Source organism: Gopherus flavomarginatus, chromosome 2 (assembly GCF_025201925.1).
Source record: "Gopherus flavomarginatus isolate rGopFla2 chromosome 2, rGopFla2.mat.asm, whole genome shotgun sequence".
NCBI lineage: Eukaryota > Metazoa > Chordata > Testudines > Testudinidae > Gopherus > Gopherus flavomarginatus.
In genome coordinates this window covers 292917730-292932677 of record NC_066618.1, presented here as the reverse complement: position 1 = coordinate 292932677, position 14948 = coordinate 292917730, and the positions used below count along the sequence as shown (strand labels likewise).

Below are 14948 nucleotides of genomic sequence, written 5' to 3'. Positions count from 1 at the left end.
TTGTTTTATATAATTTAGTTAACATTTGTACAGCAGTATTTACAAACCACCCTGTTAAAATATGTCAGTCCTGCTGAGAAAGGGGTAAGTGGGTTTTACTGACTCACTGAGGCAAGTACCTCACCTGGATGTAAAGAAGTGAGAGTGGCTTTGTAGGGCGTTGGTGGAGCAGTCCTAAGCAAGGAACCTTAAGAGCAGCCAACTCTGGGGAGAACGTTTGGGTTGAGCTTTAAGGTATTGTTGTTTTCTCAGTTAATAAAACCAAACATCAGGAAGGGAGTGAGTTTGGACTTACAATCTGTGGACTGTGTTTGTAGATCAGCAGGTTGGGAAAGGTGCCCGCTCATCAAGTCTATAAAGGATGATGATATACATGCTAAATAGACAATATATAAGAGTCATTTATAGTTACTCTTCAGATATTATTTTCACATAGTACATTAAATGTGGAAGGCTTGTGTTTAACTTGGGTCAGAGCACTCTTTCCTTCCCCAAGCAGTTAAATAATGTCTCTTCTATAAATACTGGATATCTTTCTAAAAGATAAGCTATAGCTAAAACAGAAGTTATGAGCTTGAAGCCAATTTCTGGGTGAGGTTCAGTAGTCTGTTATGCAGGAGGTCAGGCTAGATAATCATAATTGTCCCTTCCTGCCTTAAAATGTGCCTGTCACTTACCCCAAGTTCTGTGGGATTCTCCTGATCATACCAGGGTTTGAAAACTATGCCCTGCTGTCCCAAAGGCAGCAGTCTCCATGGTTGTATCCGTATTCCTTTCTGTTATCTCTGTTAAGGCAATACCTTCAGTGGTAGCAACCGTCATGTGCTTATGCTGCACTGTGAAGTAGATGAGTTTGTTCACCAAGAGGTGGCAATGCTGCCACTAAATCTGACTTTGGCTTCTCAGCATTTGTTTTTCAAGGATTCTAGTGATGATCTTGTTATAAATAGCTCCTATCATTACTAAACTGGGCCCTTATTGATACCCTTGTAAGAATTAGTGTGAGATATTAAAATTATTGTACACAGTTTTGAGAGAAAGCTATATGACAAAATATTTGTTTCCTTTAGATTTTGTGGTTATTGTGTTTTTGTTACAGACGCAGAATTGGTATGCTGTGCCTGGGACACCATTTGCCCCACTCAGTCTTGGACATCCTCTTTCCCCCCAAACCCCAGGCTAGGATCTCATGTCATCTAGTGTTTAATCTGCAAAAAGAACAGGAGTACTTGTTCATAATCTTTCCTTGTTTGCTGTATAGGATGTTGACCAGGTGGTTCTGCAGTTTCTTTGACACTGTGTGGCACAATCTGTCAGCATAGTCTGTGTGGTATGTAGATTGTAATGGATTTTTTACTTTCAGTCCTTTTGGATGATGTCCATCTGTTTGCATTTGGAAAGGAAGATGTCTGTCTGCCTGTATCTGCAGGAGTTTTTTCATGAAGTTGATGGATTTCCACTCCATAGGGCTAAGTTCAGTACCTTGCATAATGACAGGTTTCAGAGTAGCAGCCGTGTATTTTGCAGCTACAGACTAACACGGCTGCTACTCTGAAACCAGGGTTTAATCTGACTCCCCCACCAGTGCTCGTGTCCAGGAGGGACATCCTTCTCCTTACGGGTGCCCCTCCCTCCTGCTTTCTCTCTCCTTTATTGTGGGGCCTTCTCCTTCCCCTCCCTTGAGCGATGCCCAGGCTGGGACCTGCCTTCCTCTTTGTGCTACCCCCTCTGGCAGCCCCTTCCCGCTTGCCCAGCTGGGTCCCCTTCCCCAGCCCCACTCGCTTGGGGTACCCAGGTTACCATAACAACCCCCGCCCAATGACCCAACCTCGGGCCTCGCGCTCTGCCCTCAGGGATGCCCTGGCTGGCGCACCCCCCACCCCCCGCGGACAGCGGGGCAGCCAATGGGGCGCGCGGTCTCCCTCAGGGCGCCCCCTCCCAGCTTGGCTGCGCGCCTGCCCTCGGGCCCCGCCCTCTAGGCATATTAATGAGCCCAGAGGAGGGGGCGGAAGCGGAAGCGTTGCAGGGAGACGGTTTCCGAGGAGCCCGGTATAAAGCGGCCGCTGCTGCCCGCACCCGTCCGCTCAGCCCGGTCCGACTCGCGCTGACCCGCCCCCGGGGAGCAGCCGGGCCCCGACCGACCCACCTGCCGCAGCCAGCCAGCCCCTCCGCGGCCACAGGGGCCAGGTACCGGGCAGAGGGGGAGACCCGGCGGCAGGTAACGGAGGCACAAGGGGAGCTGGGGGACCGGGGCGGGTATTGGGACAGGTGGCGAGGGTGGCTGGGTGAGGGACCGGGACGGGGCTGGGTGAGGCGCCGGGGACCTTAGGACAGGTGGTGGGGGTGGCTGTGTGAGGGACCAGGACAGGTGGGGGGGGCGGCAAGGGGGGGTTGGATTGGGACAGGTGGCTGGGGTGAGGGGCTGGGGACATTGGGATGAGGGGGTGGGTGAGGGGCTGGGGACATTGGGATGAGGGGGTGGGTGGGTGAGGGGCTGGGACAGGTGGGGGGGTGAGGGGCTGGGGACATTGGGATGAGGGGGTGGGTGAGGGGCTGGGGACATTGGGATGAGGGGGTGGCTGTGTGAGGGACCAGGACAGGTGGGGGGGCGGCAAGGGGGGGTTGGATTGGGACAGGTGTCGGGTGAGGGGCTGGGGACATTGGGATGAGGGGGTGGGTGGGTGAGGGGCTGGGGACATTGGGATGAGGGGGTGGGTGGGTGAGGGGCTGGGGACATTGGGATGAGGGGGTGGCAAGGGGGGGTTGGATTGGGACAGGTGGCTGGGGTGAGGGGCTGGGGACATTGGGATGAGGGGGTGGGTGGGTGAGGGGCTGGGACAGGTGAGGGGGTGGCAAGGGGGGCTTGGATTGGGACAGGTGTCGGGTGAGGGGCTGGGGACATTGGGATGAGGGGGTGGGTGGGTGAGGGGCTGGGGACATTGGGATGAGGGGGTGGGTGGGTGAGGGGCTGGGGACATTGGGATGAGGGGGTGGCAAGGGGGGGTTGGATTGGGACAGGTGGCTGGGGTGAGGGGCTGGGGACACTGGGATGAGGGAGTGGGTGGGTGAGGGGCTGGGACAGGTGAGGGGGTGGCAAGGGGGGGTTGGATTGGGACAGGTGTCGGGTGAGGGGCTGGGGACATTGGGATGGGGGGATGGCTGGGTGAGGGGCTGGGGACATTGGGATGGGGGGGTGGCTGGGTGAGGGGCTGGGGACATTGGGATGGGGGGGGGGGCTGGGTGAGGGGCTGGGGACATTGGGATGGGGGGGTGGCTGGGTGAGGGGCTGGGGACATTGGGATGGGGGGGTGGCTGGGTGAGGGGCTGGGACAGCTGAGAGGGATGGGATGGGATTGGATGAGGTGCTGGAGGGGGTGGATTGGGATGGGGGACAGGAGTGGGTGAGAGGTTGGGGGCATTGGGACAGGGAGTGGTGGTTGGGTGAGGGGATAGGGACACTGGGGTGAGGGGGTGGGTGGGTGAGGAGCTGGGGACATTGGGATGAGGGGGTGGCTGTGTGAGGGACCAGGACAGGTGGGGGGTGGCAAGGGGGGGTTGGATTGGGACAGGTGGCTGGGGTGAGGGGCTGGGGACACTGGGATGAGGGGGTGGGTGGGTGAGGGGCTGGGGACACTGGGATGAGGGGGTGGGTGGTTGAGGGACTGGGACAGGTGAGGGGGATGGGATGGGATTGGATGAGGTGCTGGAGGGGGTGGATTGGGATGGGGGACAGGAGTGGGTGAGAGGATGGGGGCATTGGGACAGGGAGTGGTGGTTGGGTGAGGGGATGGGATTGGGTGAGGCTGATAATAGGGATGGGGCTGGGACAGGTGTGGGGGGAGTGGCTGCTTTTAGGGGCTGGGATAGGTGGTGGGTGTAAATGGACAGGGGGATGGAGGGCGATTGGTAGTTGGCTGGGGGAGGGGCTGGGGAAGTGTGGACAGAACAGGTGGAGAGGAGGAAGGGAGGTAAATGGGTGGTGGGGTGAGGGGGGGCTGGCTGACAGGTGGGGGGGGTGGCTGGATGAGGGGCTTGGGAGGAAGGTGAGGTAGTTATTTTCCTGGATTAGGACACACTGGGGAAGCCAAGCAGGTGAGGTGCTGGGTGGAAGGAATAAATGAGTGAGGTGCTGGGGCTGCTCTGGGGGATGGGATGTGTAAAAGCAAATGGGGGCTTTTAGTAGAGGGACAGCAAGGGAGGGGAAAAAGGGCTGAGGAACGATAGGTGGAATGGGAGGTCTTACCCTATAGTAGACCCCTGTAGGGGTAAAGCATGGAGTTTTGGGGATGGTAATGGGTAAAATGGGGAGATGGAAGGTGAGTTAGTTGGACATGGGGCTGAGTGGTGAGAGGGTGAAGGAGATGGGGCTGGCTGTTGAGAGGAGGATGATAGTTGTGAAGGGATGGATGGCAGGAGTAGTAAACAAGTGGTGGTTACTGGGGTAAGGCAGATACAATAAAGTGTGGGGGGAGAGGGGGAATAGCAGCAGCAGGAGGGAGATGGAAAGGAGAATATGAATGGGAGCCAGAAGAGACAGGTACTGTAGATAGGAAGCCCCAGTGCTGTTTTTGGTTGGTGTGGGAGATGAGTTGTTTTGCTGGGTTCTGAGGGTGTGGATTTGTCCTTGAGCAGCCAGGCTATGAGAGACCTGGAGTTGGTCTTTTTCCTGTTAAATGTTTGCATTCTTTAACTATAACCAGACTTAATCCTTTTATTTTCATGAGAGCAGATTTCTGCTTATAACCATTCTGGTGGAGGGTAAAGGGAAATGCTAGTTGCTGAATCCAGTAAGAGGTTATAGTAATAGAATATTTCCCTTCACTTCCAGAACCTGGTGATCTTTGATAGGTTGAAACTTGAACTGAGTTGCATCAATTTAATCTGTTGAAGAAAATGTTAATACAGTACACGAGTACCTATTATAAAAATAAGTTCTTAAGGTGGCTAATGATGGGTGTGGTGCTTTTGGAGAAACTTCTTAATGGAAGGTGAAAAATGTGCTGCTGACCTTGAGATTGCCCCAGAAGAGGAAGTGTGTGCTCTTTGTTGCAATAGAAACAATGCAGTAAGTCCTGTAACTTTCTATGCTATCTGTTAAGAGAGTGTCCCAGCTAGTGTCTTTCATTAGTCAGTAGAGAGAGTGAGGATTTGGCTGTGACTCAAGTCTGGAGGCAGAGAGGGGGAAGTCTAGTTGCTGCTAGTGACTAGTAGGAGGGGTCAGGAAAGAAGCTTAATAAAGATATTTCAAGTTGTCTGTCATGTTAAGTTTGGCAATATTGAATAATCTGATTCTGCCCTCAAAGAAGGGATGTGCCCAGCTCAGAAGTGGACCTGAAGTTAAGTGGATTGTTTTTTCTGCCCTACTCCCTACAATCTAAAATTGCAAATATCCATTAGGAGTACTAGTGGCTGAAGAGAGCTCACTGTTACAAGTGTGTATGGTCACAGTAACTTGCATAACATGCTGTTCTTGTATTAGCTTGTCTAAATGTTATCTGCTCCACATTCATTGCCTGGCTCAGACCGTGCTGCTAAAATATTTAATGTTTGCACTGTTGTAGCTATTATGATCCTGGGATATGAGATGAGGTGAGTGAGGTAATATCTTCTATTGGGCCAACTTCCGTTGATGAAAGAGACAAGCTTTTGAGTTACACAGAGCTCTTCAGGTCACCTCTGTGTAGCTCAAAAGCTTGTCTATTGCAGCAGAAGTTAGTCTGATAAAACAATTTAGTGATCACATCATTTAAAGTGTGACTTGGTGGATTATTTACTTTTTTTGCTTTGCGACCTGCAAGATTTTTTTAAATAAACATACCTGATTGCAATGTGAGGGAAAGAATCACTTTAAGCTGTAGTATGTGTTCTCTAGCATCTGCAGTGGAGCTTAAGGTAGTACTGCATAGTGCAGTATTTTTGCAGGGGAACAGTATCTACAAAAGACAAGATCTGCTTGTTTTGGTTTAATTATTGTACTAGAAATCAATGAACACACCATCTCCTGGGATCTGTTTTAAATTGCACTGATAAGGATGGATGGAAAGTTTTGAAACTGATTAAATGTAAACATATTTAAACAAGTAGACAATTTTTAACATTTTTTCTTTTATAGAAAAATATACTGTTGGCTTATAGTCTTGAGATTGACTCATCAACCTTCACAACAAAGGAACCTGCCTTGTTCAGGCTTAAAAAAGCAAATCCAGGGATCTTTACATTAAGTAGGCTGCCAAAAGTCAAAAGAGGGAATAGATATGAAAATTACTATAATGGTACTGTCTGCTGTTGTCTTAAAATTAATACACTGGAATCCTCAAATCCATAGCTTTAATCTATGGTTTATAGGTTTTAGTAAGTTGGGTTTTTGCTTTTTTAACTTAAATATTCAATGGAGACTTCATTACAGTAATGGGCAGTTGCATGACTTAATGGATAGCCACATTAATTTGGTAACTGATATTTCATAGTTGGGTACTTGGATTGTTGGAGGTGAATCTACATTAAAGTCAGTTCAGGTATCCTTGAATAAAGAGGCTGCAATTTTCCTGTCTATATATAGGTGGAAGACAGTATGTAGACAGCTGAGGGGCCTTTAAGTCAGGTGAAAGTTTGCTGTTTTGTGTACAGCCTTTTTTTCTGAGTTGTGTAAAGTGTGCATTCTCTATTTTCGATTGCACTCCTGAACGGCAGAGTACACTTCATATGTTTGCAGGTGTTTACATTTGCTTAAACACTGAACTCTGGTGATATGAGCTATATCTGCAAATTGTTTGTTTAGTGAATGAGTCTTCAATTGTCACACCAATCATAAAACTAAAATTTAATGGCTTATCTTTTGAAGCTGAAATTTGTTTTCATTAGCAGTTGGCTGACTTATACAAGATCTAATTCAGTTATATGCCTGCTTTTGTTGTGCATAGATTTTCTTTCAAGCTAAAGCAAACATATGAAATGGGCTTTAAGGCTAAATATGCAAGTATAGCATATTTTAAAGACCATTTTCCTTGTGTTATAGCACCATAAATGTTTGAAACAGAGACCTTTTTAATCCAAGTCTATATAGCTTCTGATTCTTGGTTTATTTCTTATCTTAATTAATGAAAATAAACCACTCAGTTTCACTTCAATTTCCTGGTTCCCATGCATAAACACAATGATGCAACACTTGGGTTACTAACAGTGGAAAAGAACACTTGCTTCCCATTAGAATTTATGTAAATGATGGTGACATTATTATTGATTTTTGAAGCTTTTTGTGTGGCTCAGAAAAATATGCAAGCTTACTGGCATATACAATTTTCTTTAACATTTTTATCTCAGTGTTTTGCTTGCCCTCTTGTATTTTGTTTATACCCTTATTCCAAAAGGCAAATGTCACATACCCAAGTCTTGGAGTGGGAATTGTTTAGTTGTAGTGTTGCTGTTGAGTACATGGTAGCTGTGACTCTCTCTTTAAAATAAATCTACTTTTCTTTGGGTGTTCGCCCACAGACAATTGGAATTACATGACCTTTATAAGAGATTAGACTAGACTAAAAAAGCTTGAACATGGGCTTAGACTTGATGACACTGCCATTATTATTAACTTACCAGTTGTGACCTTGGAAGATGTAAAATTTACTTTTAGGGTAGACTTTACAGTCTTAAACTTCCCAACACTTACGGGAAATATTCAACTTACGTCATTAAATATAAACTACAGTATTTCTTACTGAAAATGCATATGGATCAGCTGACACTACAAAAGGTAAAAATTTATATAACCCTGATGCCAGGGTACTTCTGAATATTGACTATAAATAGATGTTTCCAGAAAGTTCTGATTCAGAATTTTTACACTGAAGGTTAATGCAAATCTAACCAGATTTTTTTAAGAAAGCAAAAGATGGAAACTTCTCAAGTGTCCAAGTTCCCGTGACTCTAAAGAGACTTACTGGCAATTAATACAGGCTTTCTAATATCTATTTAGCCACTTTCTCTATTTCAACTTGGGACATCTGTATTGTGAAAGGCAGTGTTTTGAGTACAAACTTGCGTCACTGACTGAATTGAATAGCCATTTTTTTATCAGCGCTATGAATAAATGCCACCCCAAAGCCTGTTTTGCCTCCAGCATTTATAATGGTGTTAAATATATTTAAAAGTTTTTAATTGGGGGGGGGGGCAGGTGTGTGTGCACTCAGAGGCTTACTATGTGAAAGGAGTCACCACTATAAAAGTTTGAGAACCATTAGTTTAGAGGTAGAGAGACTAATAGTTGAAATGGTCAAGGGGAAATTAGTCTGAGCATGCTTGTTTGCATCAAAGAATTTTTGCATGCCTGTACTGTGCTTGTGGCCTTGCTGAATGGAACTGTTTTCCTGTTGGTCATAACACCTGTAAAATCCAGGCTGGTGAAAACTCTTCCAGATCATAGGCAGTTTGATTAAGTCATACTGCTTTGTCTTGGTTACAGTTCGGTGTGCCTGGCTGCGTGGGGCTACGTCTAGACCACCTGCCGTATTGGAGGGTTAAAATCGATTGCTCGGGGATCGATATATCGCATCTCATCTAGACACGATATATCGATCCCTGAGCACGCTTATATAGATTCCGGAACTCCACCAACCCCAACGGAGTTGCGGAATCAACAGGGGAAGCCACGGACATCGATTCTGCGCAGTGAGGACGGGTGAGTAATCCGATCTTAGATATTGGACTTCAGCTACGTTATTCACGTAGCTGAAGTTGCATATCTAAGACTGATTTCCCCCCCGTAGTGTAGACCAGCCCTGAGACTCACTTATTTTGCAGACAAGATCAAATCTGAACCGACTTGACAACATTTCTTTTGGGTTCTCCATCCTTCAATACCCAACATATTCTGCAAGTCCTTACATATTGCAACTGAAAGTCCACTCCACACTCAAGCATCCAAGTGCGATTCAGGAGAATACTTAAAATTTATTCAGTAGAGATTTGTGAACATAAACATAACATAAGAATGGCCCTGCTGGGCCAGACCAAAGGTCCATCTAGCCCAGTATCCTGTCCTCTGACAGTGGCCAGTGCCAGGTGCCCCAGAGGGAATGAACGGAACGGGTAATAAAGTGATCCATTCCCTATCTCTCATTCCCAGCCTCTGGCAAACAGAGGCTAGGGGCACCATTCCTGCCCATCCTGGCTAATAGCCATTGATGGACCTATTATCCATGAATGTATCTAGTTCTTTTTTGAAGCCTGTTATGGTCTTGGCCTTCACGATATCCTCTGGCAAGGAGTTCTACAGGTTGACTGATTTGTGTGAAGAAATACTTCCTTTTATTTGTATTTAACCTGCTGCCTATTAATTTCATTTGGTGACCCCTTCTGATAACACAAGAACTAGGAGTAAACAACACTTTCTCTACACCAGTCATGATTTTATCAATCTCAATCATCTCTCCTTAGTCATCTCTTTTCCAAGCTGAAAACTTGTGCACGTGTAAGTTGAGTGACAGTGTCAATGAAGCATCTGCCAGTGTTTCATTTCTTGGTAGAACTTCATACATGAAGTATCTCAGTGTTTTTATGGGGTTTTTTGGGGCCCCTATCAAATCAAACTCTTTACAGGACTAGTGAGTTACATCTCTAAGTATCAGAGGGGTAGCCGTGTTAGTCTGGATCTGTAAAAGCGGCAGAGAGTTCTGTGGCACCTTAGACTAACAAACATTGGAGCATGAGCTTTCGTGGGTGAATACCTACTTCATTGGATGCATGCGACGAAGTGGGTATTCACCCACAAAAGCTCATGCTCCAATGTTTGTTAGTCTAAGGTGTCACAGAACTCTTTGCCATCTCTGACTAACTGTATGCCTTCCAATTTGACACCTCATGCTGAGGTACCATAGCTGTATCAATTTGTAAAGAGCTTTGTGATTTTTTTTCTTTCACCCACTACAGTTTATTTTCAGATAATCACTTTTGCTCAAACTCTTCCAAGTCACACTGACAAACATGCCAAATATTATCTGAAAGCTAAGTTTGATAAAGTTGACATTCCTAGGGTAAAAACACTGAAGTAACCTAAACTGGTATTGCTGTGGACTCTGTCTATAAGAAAACTTTGCTCTAAGCAGTATCTTTGCACTATGAGATCTGCTTAGATTTTAAAATCAACCCTGGACAGCTGCTGCAGCTGCTTCTCTTCACTTTAGAGCTTGTAATAGTTAACCACACATCTGTAGGTTCAAGTTGTACTGCTAGAATTGTTCTGTGGTTAGGAATGTGCACAAGGACCACCCAGGAACTTCAGCTGATGAAGCATATGGCTTCCTACTTCTTGTATAGAATGGACTTGAGTACTAATGCTAGTGCTCAAGTCTCTGCAATAGCGCTCTTTTCAGGTGTTCATGAGTCTCTGAAATCATGAATTGTCTGAGACTTGGGAACTAATTTTCAATGTACATTGAAATATGTGTACAATACTTGTTATCTGAGGATCTCTGCATCTGACACTGTCTGTATTGGCATATTGCCAGTTTGGCGTGATTCAGGGCATAACTTAAGGCTCTTTAGTTTTTTAACAATGATTTGCTTTAGCTTAATGTGCAGTTCCAATTTATTTGTTATGGTTTGTGAGTTGGCTTTTTGTATTAACATGCCCTGCTAGGGAATGATTCTGTTCTATGGTAATGGCACTAAGGCTATTAATTTATTGAGGGTGACATAAATAAATTAGGCCCTTAAAATGTAAGGTTTTTTATGTGCACTTGTGATAGGTGATGGAAAATTAAATACCACTTAAAGATGGGTAGGTTCACTTTCCTGGATCTTATCCCCTTGTCTTGTCAATGGGCACTGGCCACTAAACACAGCAGTGCTAATTGCATGATAAGTGGTATGAATTAAGTTAAATAGCTGCATTGACATCATTTACTAGCCTTAGCTGCACACTGACACTTTATATTGTGGTAGAGCCTAGAGGCCAACCAGGTTGGAGTCCCATTGTGCTAGGTGCTGTACAAACATAGGAAAACTAGTCCCTGCTCTGAAGAGCTTGCAGTGTAAAAGACCTAACAGGTAGATGAGGAGACAGACAAGTGAGGTGGGGTGGAATGAGGAGGTAAGAAGGCAGAACAGGTAACAAAAATAGGATATGGGAAGTTCTTAGCCAAGAAGAAACAGAATGAAAAATCATCTGATCAAATAAGGATTGGTAGTAATGTTTTTTTTAAAGCAGAACTATAAAGTACATAAATGCTAATTGCGTTAAGATTTGTAAATAGCAAAAACTTTTAATAACTTATTAACTAAGCTTTTAAGTTAATGTTGCTGGGAAATTGACTGGAGTCCTTAGCTGGGTTTTCTTCCTTAACTCGGTTTCTTCATTTTATTTTAAATAAGGGCTCTGTTTTTGTAGCTGAATATGAAACCAGTGTTTTGCTGACCCTGCATATTCTTTCTCCTCCGTTGGCCAGCCTGGGTTACTTCTGCATGCAGTTCTAGCTCATTTATTTTGAGAAGCTCAAAAACAAATCCATTATCAGCCTTGAGTGCCAAATAAATGACCTAGCTGGGGGCTGAACCCAGAGTGCTATTTGTTTTTTTACAAAATGGTACTGCTATGCTCACACTTGAGTTTATTTTCCTTGTTCTTTGTCCTTGAATAGGTGATCAGATTATCTGGACCATATCCAGAAAGCAATGGTTGGATCACTTGATGTCTTACTGCAGAACAGTAAAACAAACTTCTGTGCCAGTTAACTTCCTATTCCTTCTAACAGTATTTTTATACACAAGCAGCATTATTGTGAAGAATACTTAGTCTTTAAGACTGCTTAACACCTGCTTTTTTCCTTGGTGAGTTACAGAAGGAATTAATAGTTTCAAGTGCTGGATCTTCATTTTCAGGCCAGAAGGGACCATTCTGATCTAGTCTGACTTCTTGTATGACACAAGCCATACAACTTCCCCAAATAATTACTAGCGCATCTCTTAAAAACCCATCCAATCTTGACATTAAAATCGTTAGTGATGGAGACTCAACAACCACCTTTGGCAGGTTGCTCCCTTTATTAAATATTTTTCCTCATGTAGTACTCAGACTAATCAAATCGCCTCTTAACCTTCTCTTTTTATTATTAATGTTCAACCTAAACTTCCGTTGCTACAATTAAAGCCCATTGCTGCTTATCTTCTCAGAAGCTGAGAACAATTTTTCTCCTTCCTCCTTGTAACAACCTTTATGTACTTTAAAACTCTTATCATATCCTCCTTCAGTCTTGTCTTCTCTAGACTAAACAAACCCAATTTTTTCAATCTTTCCTCATAGGTCATGTTTTCTAGACCTTTAATCATTTGTATCAACATCGTTCTTGGGTTATGGACACCAGAACTGAACACTGTATTCCAGCAGCTATCACACTAGTGCTAAATGAAGAGATAAAGTAACCAAGATTCTCCTCTTTATACATCCAAGAATCGTATAGCTCTTTTGGCCACAATGTCACACTGTGAGCTCAGGTTCAGCCTACTATCCCCACAACCCCCAGATCTCTTTCAGAGTCACTGCTTCCCAGGATAGAATCCCCTAGCCTGTTTGTAAGGCCTGTATTCTTTGTTCCTAGTTGTATACCTTTAGCCATATTAAAACAGTGTTTACTTCTGATGACAAAGTACCACATAACCCTGGGTGGGGGAACCAAAGCCTGAGCCCTGCTGTCCCTGGTGGTGCGGGGGGGGGGGGGGCACAGGGGCTGGACTTCCATGGACTTCAGCTCCAAGTGGTGAAGCTAGGGCTTTGGCCCCAGGCCCCAGCAAGTCTAAGCCAACCCTGGTGACCCCCATTAAAATGGGATTGTGACCCACTTTGGGGTCCTGACCCACAGTTTGAGAACAGCTGGTGTAGACCAAGCCTTGGCTTTCACCATAATGCAAGAATGTTTAAGTATTTCTTCTAGAGTCCAGGTGTGACTGTTTTGTTGTATTGCAGGTGTCTTAACAGCAATGTTCCCTTTTTGATAGGGGAGGACAGATGTAATTTTGAGGATAGTAAGTAGGAGCACCTGAAGGCAAGTGAAAACGAGGCTGACAGAAAACAACATGGCAAAGAGCTGTGGAAACTGACCTGAAAAACCTGGGGCACAGCTGGGGAACCATTGAAAGACTTGCCAGAAATGGACAGGAGTGGGGGGAGCTTCATTGCCGCTGTAAACACCCGTAGCATAATGGGAACATGAAGGAGTAGGGGCAGCCAACTTGTGGATAGAATAAAATGTTAATCCCTTTTCAGTAGCCTAAAGGGATGAGAGGGTGTAGTGAGTCCCTACTTTTAGGGTACATCCAGACTACCCACCGGATCGGCAGGTAGCGATCGATCTGTCAGATCGATATATCGTGTTTGTCTAGACACAATATATTGATCCCCAAACACGCTCCTGTTGACTCCGGAACTCCACCAGGGTGAGAGGTGGAAGCGGAATCGACGGGGAAGGCGTGGCTGTTACCTCCCATCCTCACGGCGCGGGAAGTCGAAATAAGATACGTCGACTTCAGCTATGCTATTCCCGTAGCTGAAGTTGCATATCTTACCTTGAAAGGTCTTTGCTGCTTGGATGCTTTCAAAATGCAGAACAAAAAGTGTCTACCTCTGTCTTTCAGTACTCTTTTCTGCTGAGTACTGACTAGGGAGCCTTGCTCCTTCCATCAAAAACCAGGAAAGGTTCCCTTTCTTTTGTTACAATGTAAAATCACTGAACTAAATCCACTCCCCTTCTTAATCTCCTCTGAAGTAAAAGGCATTGGGGAGAAAGGCGACTATTTGTCTGACAATTCAAAGTAAACATGGCAATGCTGGCCTAGTTTTCTGAATATGCCTTCAAGGCACACTTGCCTCATCCAAGAGAAAGTAGTCCAGATATTGACAGACAGAAACATAGTGATGTATTCCATTGTGAAAGTGCTGTGAGCATCACATATATGTTGCTGTTCACCTACTGAGGAAAGCAGTATTCTTGTGGTCAAATTAGACTAAGTTAATTCTATACATGCACTTATTCCAGTAGCACTTATGTAAAGTGTTGAACTTGTGACTTCATAAAATGGACAATCAGTTTAAAATGTAGGGCTGGATGTTTAGAACTTCCATTAATAATCCGTATGTCTTGGTTTCCATCGTATGCTGTCACAAACCCAGAGGGTGAGCTTGCCTCTATCTAACACTTTCTCTGGGAAACTACAAAAATTAGAACTTTTAATTTTAGTGCTAGGCCTGCCCTCCTCCCCCCTTTTTTTGGTGGAGGGAGGGAAGCGGGGGAGTGTTTCACTGCTATCTCTTGCTGTTGCTTCAACAGGAGTTGAAGTTCTTTTGGACTTGCTGGACTCTTTACCTCTTTAGGCTCTATGCAGTCAGCATATGTTAGTAGCAACACAGGAAAGCCTTTTTGAAACAAACCAGCATTTATTAGTCAGCTGGCATACAGTATTTTGGGGTCTTTACTTACAATGGAAAAACAAAGCTTGTGTCCATTCCAGCAGCATAACCTGCCTCTGTCCAAAACATTCAAGGTTTTATCTCACCAGCACAGGGCAGCAGAAGGCTTTTATTATTCCAAATGCCCTGACACCTCAGTTCTGTGTTCAGGCTCTAGGCTCCATTCCCATATTCTGCCTCCCTCCACCTGCAGTCACTAAAAGTTAGTGTCCTGGTTCTTCCATTGTATCTCCAAAGTAATTGTAGTCACGTTGACAGGTCTTGATAGCTTATTTATACCAGCTTAGGCCCTGGACAGAAATAGCAATACAGAAGTGGTGGAGGGGTGTCATACATATTTTTCATAAATATAGAAATGTCCTGTGTTCTCAGCATATGCTATTTTACAGCTATTGAAGCTAACTACAGTAGAGTTGGAGCAGAGGGCACAGGGTTGCTATATAATGTAGTTCACATGAGTTCTTAATACTTGTTTTGTTCTTGGTATGAAACCAGT

At 45.0% G+C, this 14948-nt stretch overlaps 1 protein-coding gene across 3 annotated transcripts in view; it reads left to right on the top strand.

Annotated features, from left to right (window-relative positions):
- Positions 1 to 14948, top strand: part of SLC45A4 (solute carrier family 45 member 4) — a 135744-nt gene that overhangs the window by 44594 nt on the left and 76202 nt on the right. For 2 of the 3 annotated variants that reach the window (XM_050940839.1, XM_050940838.1), the window contains exon 1: positions 2033 to 2218. The exons of the other annotated variant lie outside the window; for it this stretch is intronic. The gene's annotated coding sequence lies outside the window, so the exon portion shown is untranslated. Of the gene's footprint in view, positions 1 to 2032; positions 2219 to 14948 lie in introns of those variants that run through there. 3 annotated transcript variants of the gene reach the window in all.